This window comes from Haematobia irritans, chromosome 5 (genome assembly GCF_050003625.1).
Source record: "Haematobia irritans isolate KBUSLIRL chromosome 5, ASM5000362v1, whole genome shotgun sequence".
In the NCBI taxonomy this organism is placed as follows: Eukaryota; Metazoa; Arthropoda; class Insecta; order Diptera; family Muscidae; genus Haematobia; species Haematobia irritans.
The window spans coordinates 82833847-82846105 of record NC_134401.1 but is presented as its reverse complement, the minus strand read 5'-3'; positions in this window follow the sequence as shown (position 1 = coordinate 82846105).

Sequence of the window (12259 nt, the reverse complement as noted above, 5' to 3'; positions counted from 1 at the left end):
GCAATTTAATATGCATATCAGTTTCCACAAAATATAATTTACAATCAATCGACACCGGCATTATCATCATAGTCCAATAAGGGGCGAAGGAGTAACTCAATGCCACTAGCATTAGCTTCGTTTTCCTGCCACAAATCTCCAACCAAATGAGCTAAGGGGACTTGGTGTGGATCTAGAAAAGTTATCAAAATATTCTGTCTGTCCTCTTTCGATCCTCTTCTCATCACAGCTAATGCCAACCAACCACTGAGGGTGCAGTCCAATGGGTCCAGTGTCATTTTCCACAGCATGTGCCAATATTGAAATGAAGACAAATGTTAACATAAATGCGTAATGCCATTGCGTTGCTATGCATTGCCAGATCACATTCACTCTATGACTGTCGTACGTACGTTCGGTTGGAAGCTGGTACTATTTCATCCTTTGAAGTTGTTTGGCTATATGTTTTATGGGTTTTATTTTATAGGTGCCAGGTTTTATCTTACTTAGCCCATGCTCTTGCCATGGAGCATGCGGGGACCTAGGAATGAGTATCTGTATGTGGTCGCCTCTAAACAACGCCCGACGAAATGTTGTATGATAATAAATAAAAGTACGTGAAATGAAAATGGAAAGTTAAATTTATGACTCTGTCGAAGATGATGTTACATTGTGAACGGAGACCAGCTCAAACAGTGCAATAGTGTGCGTATTCAGCTGCGTGTAAGGGGGGAACCAAATGAGAAAATTGCGCATGAGTACCTAGTCTATGTAGAGGAAGGCTACATCACAGCTATGACCAGGAACTATATTTCGGAATTTGAAATTTCAACAGTGTCACATTGAAGATACCAACGTACAGAAATTGTAATTTATGTTCACCACATTGATTAGACGCATCCTTAGCATGGAGTTAAAACATTCACAGTTAGTCATTCGAGTAGGCAACTGAAGGGAGAATGATATCGGCCTGAAAAACTATTCTAGCATTCTCTTTTATTACTTTTATATATTTTGGCAGAAATGTCGTGGTCTCTAATTAAATTGAAGGAAATTAAATTTTGTCCATGTAAGGAATAATTTATTTGTCGTGATCATATTCCAAAAACTAGGTAATTTTATTAAGTAAGTTGTCGCAGCCAATGTAAGATGTTTTCACAACGATTATGTTCGGCTAGGAAAAACAAAAAAATCATCGCGCAGAGGCGATGAACTTAGCCTGGGTTTGTCGTAGGACGGATGTCCACCATTTCAACAGCCGTTGCACTGAAGCTGCCTCACTTTTTAGGGTATGAACCGGAATCAGTGTTTTTGATGTGAATTAAACATATTTTAAACAATTTGAAATTTTATAGAATGGATACAAATTTAAATAATTTGTACCATTTTAGCAATTTTTACTCTGTTTTTAATCTATTAAAAAAAGTTAAATTACTCCTTAAAAATATGAATAAGGTGAATTATAACAAGTATATAAAGCAGTAAGTTCGGCCGGGCCGAATCTTAAATACCCACCACCATGAACCAAATATTAGGGTTTCCTTTGAAATTTCAGGAGGACTTGAGGACACTTCCCGAAGATAATTCACCTATGAGGACTATATCAGATTCTGGATTTATAAGAACCATTTTTGTTTGAGTTTTAGAGGAATCATTAACATCTCTTGTAAGTGTGCAAGAAAATTATAAAATAACGTCTTGATTAGAAATCTTAAATCTGTAGAAGTATAATCTGGAAATTTTACATTGAATTTCAAGCAATTTTCATGATCAGTGCGCCTTCTACACCCTCAAGAAGTGAAGTCGGTCTATATGGAGGCGTTACCAAATGGACCGATAAAAACTTAATCCGATACACGTTTTTGTGAGCCAAAAATACCAGAATATTTACAATTTCAGGCAAATCAGATAAAAACTACGGTTTCTAGAAACCCAAGGAGTTAAATCGGGAGATCGTTCTTAAAAAAATTTAAAAAAAATTAAAATTAATCACAACTTTTATTGGATACTTGCCAAATGCAAAGATTGATCTCAAAAAGGCTCGCTTCAGATCTAGTTACGTGCATCATTTCAATGCAAGGCGATTAAAAAGTACGAAGAATTCTATATAGGTCAATTGTTTATTATTTATTGATGCCCAAAGATAATTACAGATTGATTTATTTACGTCACTGTTAATAACTGGAATGTTAGTGTGAGTATTGAAGACGAATACTAAAAAAATTCAAACAGAAAATACAGTTGCATTGACAACAAATATGTACAGCAGTAAGTTCGGCCGGGGCGAATCTTAAAATGATTTGAAATCTTAAATCTGTAGATTTTCACCCGACAAGTAAAATCTGGAAATTTTACATTGAGTTTCAAGCAATTTCCATGATCAGTGCGCCTTCTATACCCTCAAAAAGTGAAGTCGGTCTATATGGAGGCATTACCAAATGAAACAATAAAAACTTAATCCGATACACGTTTTTGTGAGCCTAAAATACCAGATTATTTATAATTTCAGGCAAATCGGATAAAAATACGGTTTCTAAAAACCCAAGGAGTTAAATCGGGAGATCGTTCTTATGGGGGCTATACTAAAATATGGACCGATACTCACCGTTTTCGGCACACCTCTTTATGACCCGAAAATACCTCTAGATTTCCAATTTCAGACCAATTGGATAAAAACTACGGTTTCTATAAGCCCAAGACCCCAAATCGGGAGGTCGTTTTATATGGGGACCACACCAAAACATGGACCGATACTCACAATTTTTGGCACACGTATTTTTGGTTCTACAATACCTCTAGATTTCCAATTTCAGGTAAATTGAATAAAAACTGCGGTTTCTATAAGCCCAAGAAGTAAAATCGGGAGATCGGTCTATATGGGGGCTATACCAAAACATGGACCGATACTCACCATTTTTGGCACACCTCTTTATGGTCATAAAATACCTCCAGATTTCCAATTTCAGGCAAATAGGATAAAAACTTCGGATTATAGAAGCCCAAGAAGTAAAATCGGGAAATCGGTCTATACCAAAATATGGACCGATACTCACCATTTTCGGCACTCCTCTTTATGGTCCTAAAATACCTCCAGATTTCCAATTTCAGGCAAATTGGATAAAAACTGCGGTTTCTATAAGCCCAAGAAGTAAAATCGGGAGATCGGTCTATATGGGGGCTATACCAAAACATGGACCGATACTCACCATTTTTGGCACACCTCTTTATGGTCATAAAATACCTCTAGATTTCAAATTTCAGGCAAATTGGATAAAAACTACGATTTCTATAAGCCCAAGACCCCAAATCGGGAGGTCGGTTTATATGGGGACTATATCAAAACCTGGACCGATATAGCCCATCTTCGAACTTGACCTGTCTGCAGACAAAAGACGAGTTTGTGCAAAATTTCAGCACGATTGCTTCATTATTGAAGATTGTAGCGTGATTACAACAGACAGACGGACCATATTTAGCACATACAATAGTATCGTTAAAAGCACCGCTTGTGCAAAATTTGAAGTAAGTCAGGGCAAAACTCGGGCTTTTGAGACCATATAAGTCCAAATCGGGCGAAAGATATATATGTGAGCTATATCTAAATCTGAACCGATTTTAACAAAATATGACACACTTAACAATACTATTAAACGTACCCCTTGTGCAAAATTTGAAGCCAATCACGGCAAAACTCTGGCTTTTGTGGTCATATAAGTTCAAATCGGACGAAAGATATATATGGGAGCTATATCTAAATTTGAACCGATTTCAATCAAATTTACCAAGCATTGGTAGAATGTCAATTCTACCCTCTGTGCAAAATTTCACGAAGATCGGTAGTAAACTTTGGCCTCTGTGGTCATATGAGTCTAAATCGGACGAAAGATATATATGGGAGCTATATTTAAATCTTAACCGATTTGGCTGATATTTTGCAAGATTTTCGAGACTCATAAAATATTTGGATGTACGGTACTTCAAGAAAATCGGTTGACAAACACGCTAACTATGACCAAATCGGGGATAAATATATATGGCAGCTATATCTAAATCTGATCCGATTTTTTCCAAAACCAATAGCGATTGTCTCTGTCCCAAGAAACGGCCCTATGCCAAATTTGAGGACGATCGGACTTAAATTGCGAGCTGTACTTTGTGCACAAAATTACATATACAGACAGACGGACGGACGGACAGACAGACAGACAGACAGACAGACAGACGGACATCGCTAAATCGGCTCAGAATTTAATTCTAAGCCGATCGGTATACTAAAAGGTGGGTCTATGACCAATATTTCTTGGCGTTACATACAAATGCACAAACTTATTATACCATGTACCACAGTAGTGGTGAAGGGTATAAAAAAAAGCAAAAACTTTAAACCGAAGATGCTAAATCCTCAAAATAAGTCTTAGCCTATATTTGAAGCGTTTTTATCTTAAATCTAAAGATTCAATATTTCTGTTAATTTAGCGACGATTTCTTTAAATCAAAAATGCTTGTCTTTACTTTAAGGACAATTTCTTTTATTTCAAAGTCATGCGATTTTAACAGAGGGACGCAAATTTACAAAATTAATGTCCTAAATTTAATGAAAAAAAAAATAATAAAAAAATCATAATTAAAATGTCATTGTTTTAAAGACATTTGTCATTTGTTTAGATTGCGTAACATTTAATATCACCTAAATATTTTTTTAGTGTATGCATTGGGTATAGAATGTGTACAAAATTCTATTAAAGAAAAGTCACGGTCAATTTACTTATGTTGTGGTAGCAGTTAACGATGACAAGATGTCTTGATATTTCTTAAGATTGTCATCTAAATTCGAATGTCTTCTTGTCTTCTAAATTCAAATGGACATAAATGGAAAGAAGAAACATCCTGTTACGGTCATATATGAATGATCTCTGAGAAAAAAGTTTTATTTATAACGCGTTTGTCATATACACTATCTCAAACCAAACTGCTGAAAATATATATCATCGTATCTCAGTAACTACACGCAAAGAAAAAACGTTTGGAAAACGAGAACCGAAGACATTTTTCTTTTGTTAGAGTTTTTGAAGTTCTTCGGAAATTTTAAACTTTTATCACCAAAGAAATCGTTTGCTACAAAATTCGTATTTTTTCAATAACAAAAATTATTTTTGAACCCACAACACAATCCATTTCGTTTATATCAAGTACTGTTCTTTTCTGACTTTAAGTCTTTAATAAGGCACACTTAACAGTTTTATAGTATAGTAGTATGTAATGTTGAACACCTTTTCGGGATCTTCCGAACATATCTGGAATATATGTAAAAAAAAAACTTTTTGGTGTTCGGTCGAAGCAGGGATCAAACCCTCTTGGTCTGCAAGGTGGGCGTACCAACCACTACTCCACGATGCCCAAAAAAATTTATGTTTCTGCTAAATAAAATTTGTTTAATCGGCTCGTGGACGCCGGAAACTATGCTATATAAATATAACTTATAACGATAATTTTCTATTGATGACAATAATAGCTATGTAGCCCAGTGGTCCTCGGTCCGATTATCCGTCCAGGCAAAAGGTAAAATTTATCTAAAATTTCGTTCCAGAGGAAATTATTTTTTCTTTGTGTGTAAATGCTCATCTTCAAACTTTCATCATTAAATTCCTTCGCACAAGATGTGGCATATTTTGTCCTAATACAATAATTTATCAAAGGAATACAAGATGAAACATACAAATTTAATTGCACCCAGCTTCACTATCACTCAGCAGAAGTTCACATATGTATTGAGCCATTAACTAGACACACAACATGGTCAAGATTTAATGAGATATTTGCAAACAATTTTTTTTTTCTACTTTGGAAAATAAAAATTGTAGATGATAAAATATTCCAAGTCTGGATTCTCATGATAGATTTATGGAAGCAAGATAAAATTACCTCAGATTGTATCATTCGTGCAGGATGCAAAGATGAATTCAAATGTAGACTTACCTGCAAAGAGAGAGAGGGAGAAAAGAAAAATTAATACATTTTATTTAAAAAATAGTTGCCATTGCCAGCAAAGATTAAATAATGTGAAAGATCAAAGATTAAAAACATTTGCCATTAACCAGACGGATTACACCATGGACGATTAAATTGTTGACGGCTTGTTACTTTTATGGTATATCGGCGTTTAACGCAACGAACAAAATGATCCTTCACATTAGAAATTCAAGAAAACCAGAATTAAAGTGTTCAATAAATTTACTATCTTTCTATCCCTCCCCCTCTTGTCGTGGAACGACACATACAGACAATATAATGCAGTCGCCATATAATGGACTGTAGATTCTGGCATCGACATGGATTTTTCCCGGTTTTCTCTTCAAAATGCTGCTCCATCTTTCTCTACAGTAGAAATCGTGGCCCCATGAATTCCATTAACACACTCTAAGAGGCGTTAAGTGTACAAAATTTTCACATGTTTTGCTTAATGCATAACTAAATGGACATGGTCTTTACCAACTTTTGGTTGATTCAATACCTCTCGCAGTAAGCCAAATTCACTGGGATAGATAGGTGTATACCATACTTGCCCAATTGAATTCAAAGCTTTTCTTCTCCACCAGTCATGTCAAAGAAAACTGTCCATCACAATGCTTTTATTGCAACATCCTAAAATCTCTAGTGTTGCAAGGATGGCAGAACCAGTTGGAATTTCGCGTAAATATTTTAGTGATATTTCAAAGCGAAAAAAACGAGATAATTACTAATGGTTTTATAAGGTAATTAATTAAAAATTATTGCTCCAAAGATATTGGAAGTTTGTAAACTTTTGCCCGATGAAAATATGGAAAATAAACGATAAACTCGACATAATTGGCCGTTTGTAATTTCGACACTATCGAATTCCGTTGAAAACCAGTCGAATATCTACCATACACATGTTATAGCCCAAGTGAAAAGAAAGCTACATATTAATTCGTAGCAATTTATTAATCCAATAAACTGAAAAATATGCAATGAATTCCAGATCCAATTAGCTGGTAAATTAATATTTGGCAGATGGAGAGAGAAATTAAAATCAAAAGACTTAAGAAACGAAAACATTTTGGCTTATACTAAAACTATGTTATGAATATTAAATCCAATTACATTACAAATTGATAGTTGAAAAAAGAAGACAACATTAAAATCCACTAAATTAAGTCCTAATCAAAAGACTCAAGCAACGAACTGGATTGGGATAAATCCTAATGAATGAAGGCGATTTCAAGTTCTCCTTTGGGAAATGTTCATGGAGATGTCTACGTTATCAGTTGCGAACTTTCTTGTTGTGAGAATAGTCTATACTCGTTTTAGACAAATTTTTATTTAAGCAAAACAATAATATCCAAATAGTGGTACTAGATGGGGCCTAGAAAATAAGAAAAAAAAATAAAATGTTAACTTCGCATGCTTTAATTTTGGACGTATCTCTTTTTTCAAATACACCATTCCTTGTTCCAAAGATTGAGGCTTTACTTTAAAAATGTTGGTATTAACTCCGAGTCAAACAAGCGGAGAATACAAGTAAGGATACTTTTAAGATACAATTCTCTTTTAAATTTGGGTTTTGTGTACTTGCTTCCAGTTTTTCTAATTTTTCGCTTTTTCAGCTTTTTTTTTCTTCATATGCTATCGAAGTCCTTTAAAAACGAGTTTACGACAACTTTATTTTTCAAATTAAGACTCGACTTCCTGTGGAAATTATGCTATGTTTCAAATAAAAACGTCTTTAAAATAAAGTGTTGAAAAACATGTCCTATATTTGAACGATTTTAATACCATAAACCACATAGTGGTTAGGGTATAATAAGTTTGATCTGCCAAAAAATGTGCCTACCAGAAATATTGATTTTAGACCCCATAAAATATATACCGATCGACTCAGAATCACCTCCTGAGTCGATCTAGCGCATGGTGTCCGTCCGTCCGTCCGCCTGTCCATGTATTTGTTGTTCACAGGATTCCGGTCGCAATTATTAACCGATTTTGATGAAATTTGGTACAGGGAGTTTTTTGGGCACAAGGACAAACGCTATTGAATTTGGAAGAAATCGGATCAAATTTACATATAGCTCACATATATATGTATCGCCCGATTTCGACATATGGGGTCACGTTGCGCGTTTTTTCAAACGGATCGTCACCAAATTTGGCAAAAGGTAATCCTTTCTATCGCCCTTCAAGTCTGCAAAATTTCATCCAAATCGGTTCACAAAGTAACCTTTTGTGGTATTAATCTAACCCGCAAAATTTTATGCAAATTGGTTCAGATTTAGATATAGCTTCCATATATATGCATCGCTCGATTTTCCCAAATTTGGCCATAGTACTCTTATCTATTAACCAATGTTACTCAAATTTCAAATTTTAATTAACTAGCCTATCGTATTTATACGTACTTGCAGCTCTTACATAAGAAGATTGCTCGATTTTTACAAATTTGTATTTATTACCCACACTAATTTAACGATTGTCTCTTTTTTAATAATGGGCTCAATATTAGTGGCATATTAACTCCATAGGCGCAATATCAACGCAACCAGTGTTGCTAGAAGTAGGGGTAATTCCCTATATGTAGGGTTTTTCTAATATTTAGCGTCTTGTAGGGACGTAGGGCCACAATGTAGGGCATTTTCACTCAACACAATTTGTAATAATTTTTACATTTTGGTGGCTCTAGAGGAGGAAATTAGAATCCGGCAAGGCTTGATCTTTAACAATTTGTGGTAAACTTTATTCCTGTAGAGAATTTTGTCAACATTTTATTTCTATAGAACATTTTGTCAAAATTGTACTTCTATAGATTTTTTTTTCAAAATATTATTTCTATAACAAGTAAGGAAAGTCTAAAGTCGGGCGGGGCCGACTATATTATACCCTGCACCACTTTGTAGATATAAATTTTTGTATACCATATCACATCCGTCAAATGTGTTGGGTGCTATATATAAAGGTTTGTCCCAAATACATACATTTAAATATCACTCGATCTGGACAGAATTTGATAGACTTCTACAAAATCTATAGACTCAAATTTAAGTCGGCTAATGCACTAGGGTGGAACACCATGTTAGTAAAAAATATGGGAAACATTTAAATCTGAAGCAATTTTAAGGAAACTTGGCAAAAGTTTACTTATGATTTATCGCTCGATATATATGTGTTAGAAGTTTAGGAAAATTAGAGTCATTTTTACAACTTTTCGACTAAGCAGTGGCGATTTTACAAGGAAAATGTTGGTATTTTGACCATTTTTGTCGAAATCAGAAAAACATATATATGGGAGCTATATCTAAATCTGAACCGATTTCAATCAAATTTGGCACACATGACTATATTACTAATTGTACTCCTAGTGCAAAATTTCAACCAAATTGGGCCAAAACTCTGGCTTCTGGGGCCATATAAGTACATATCGGGCGAAAGATATATATGGGAGCTATATCTAAATCTGAACCGATTTCAATCAAATTTTGCACACTTGACTATACGACTAAGTGTTATGTTTGTACAAAATTTCAAGCAAATCGGTATAAAACTCTGGCTGCTGGGTCCATATTAGTCCATATCGGGCTAAAGATATATATGGGAGCTATATCTAAATCTGAACCGATTTCTTCCAAAATCAATAGGGTTCTATTCTGACCCAAATTAGGAACATGTGCCAAATTTGAAGGCGATTGGACTTAAATTGCGACCTAGACTTTGATCACAAAAATGTGTTCAAAGACAGACGGACGGACGGACGGACAGACGGACAGACGGACATGGCTATATCGACTCAGGGACCCACCCTGAGCATTATTGCCAAAGACACCATGTGTCTATCTATTCTCCTTCTGGGTGTTACAAACATATGCACTAACTTATAATACCCTGTTCCACAGAGTGGCGCAGGGTAACAAAGTTTTCTCAAAATTTTATTTCTGTGGAATTTTTTCTCAAAATTTTATTTCTATAGAATTTATTGTCAAAATTTTATTTCTATAGAAAAATTTCTCACCAAAATTTGTTTATAGAAACTTTTTCCAAAATTTTATTTTGGAAAAAGATTACTAATTTGGGTAGAATTCTACCAACTGTGGTAACCGTGGTGGTAATACAAATTTATATTCTAAGTTATATACGTTGCATATTCATGTTTTAAGATAATAAAGTATTTAGAACCATTTTTGTTTTGTAAAATTTTTTAAATTTAACGAAAAATATAGTAGGGAAAATTGTTTGGGAATGTATGGGAAAGTAGGGAAATTTTTTTGTCCTTGTAGCGTAAACCGAACATTTTCCGTGGCAACATTGACTATGAGCTATAGTCAGATTGACACAAAGCACCCATAGACATGTACCCCTTAATTTTCTTAAATATGCAACTGCGGTTTTTCTCCCAGACCTATATGTTACCCCACAAATGCTTATGATTACTAATTCTGTAATGGTGGTTTAGGGTATGATATAGTCGGCCCCGCCCGACTTTCTACTTTATTACTTGTTTGCTTTGTAGTCAAGATGCAAGAAGACAACAAATTTAACGACAATTTCATTAAATTTAAAGAATTTTTCTGAATTATTAAAGTCAAGTAGACCTTAGACCAAACATTTTTTATTCACGTTATGATACCCATTTTTAAGTCAAATCACTTAATTAAGGAATACGACTTCATTGAAAAGTTTATCGACTTTTGGACAAGGAAAAAAATTTTATATTAGAGAAATGCGTCTTCTATGCTAAGCAAAATTTGCATTCGTATTTTAAAGACATGAAATCTTTGACCTCACGACAATATTTTTTTCAGTTTAGCTTTATCTTTTGTATGATTTGCATGATGCTTTATGACTTCTTATACTAAAGTGTTTTAAGTTAAAACATATAATTTTTTATGTGATTGAATCATTAAGTCGGTTTTTTAGGTGTTTGAAAAAGTTTAGTGCCCTTCTGCGTGATTAGGTCCAATGGGACCTACCACTAATTACATTAATGGTTTTAACACAGTTTTAAAAGTAGCGTAAAAAAATTGCGATTTTTGTATTTGGAACAAGTAATAACACTAACATCCTTTCAGAAAATACCCTTATTTAGAAGAATTTGTCATTTTTTAAGTTTTCATTGGTTTCGTTGCTTGGTAGTACATAATTTTATGTCTTACGTGGATATATCCACTATAGTGAAACAACAAGTGCAAAAAAAGTTATTGAAACTCCATAGAAATCGTGGTCGTTCTATGTAAAAAATCGTATTGTTTTTCCTTCAAAAATCCAGTTTGTTCAGAATATTCAACTACAATAGCTAATGGATAGAAGAAACTCGGAAAAATACACACTTTTTGTTTCTTATATGTGTTTTTTTCTCATAGGCAATCATTTTTCTTAAGAAAACGCAAGTATGGTGTTTTTATTAACTTTCTTATATGCATATTTTTATACCCTCCACCATAGGATGGGGGTATATTAACTATTTTATTCCGTTTGTAACACATCGAAATATTGCTCTAAGACGCCATAAAGTATATATATTCTGGGTCGTGGTCAAATTCTGAGTCGATCTGAGCATGTCCGTCCGTCCGTCCGTCTGTTGAAATCACGCTAACTTCCGAACGAAACAAGCTATCGACTTGAAACTTGGCACAAGTAGTTGTTATTGATGTAGGCCGGATGGTATTGAAAATGGGCCATATCGGTACACTTTTACGTATAGCCCCCAAATAAACGGACCCCCAAATTTGGCTTGCGATTGCTCTAAGAGAAGCAAATTTCATCCGATCCGGCTGAAATTTGGTACTTGGTGTTAGTATATGGTCTCTAACAACCATGCAAAAATTGGTCCACGTCGGTCAATAATTATATAGCCCCCATATAAACCGATCTCCCCATTTGGCTTGCGGAGCCTCTAAGAGAAGCAAATTTCATCCGATCCGGCTGAAATTTGTTACATGGTGTTCTCTAATGGCCATGCAAAAATTGGTCCACATCGGCCCATAAGTATATATAGCCCCCATATAAACCGATCCCCAGATTTGACCTCCGGAGCCTCTTAGAGGAGCATTTTGGTCCGATCCGATTGAAATTTGGTCCGTGGTGTTAGTATATGGTCTCTAACAACCATGCAAGAATTGGTCCATATTGGTCCATAGTTATATATAGCCCCATATAATCGATCCCCAGATTTTCGATCTATAGTTATATATAGGCGATCCCCAATCACACAAATTGGTCTTTATCGGTTCATAATCATGGTTGCCACTCGAGCCAAAAATAATCTACCAAAATT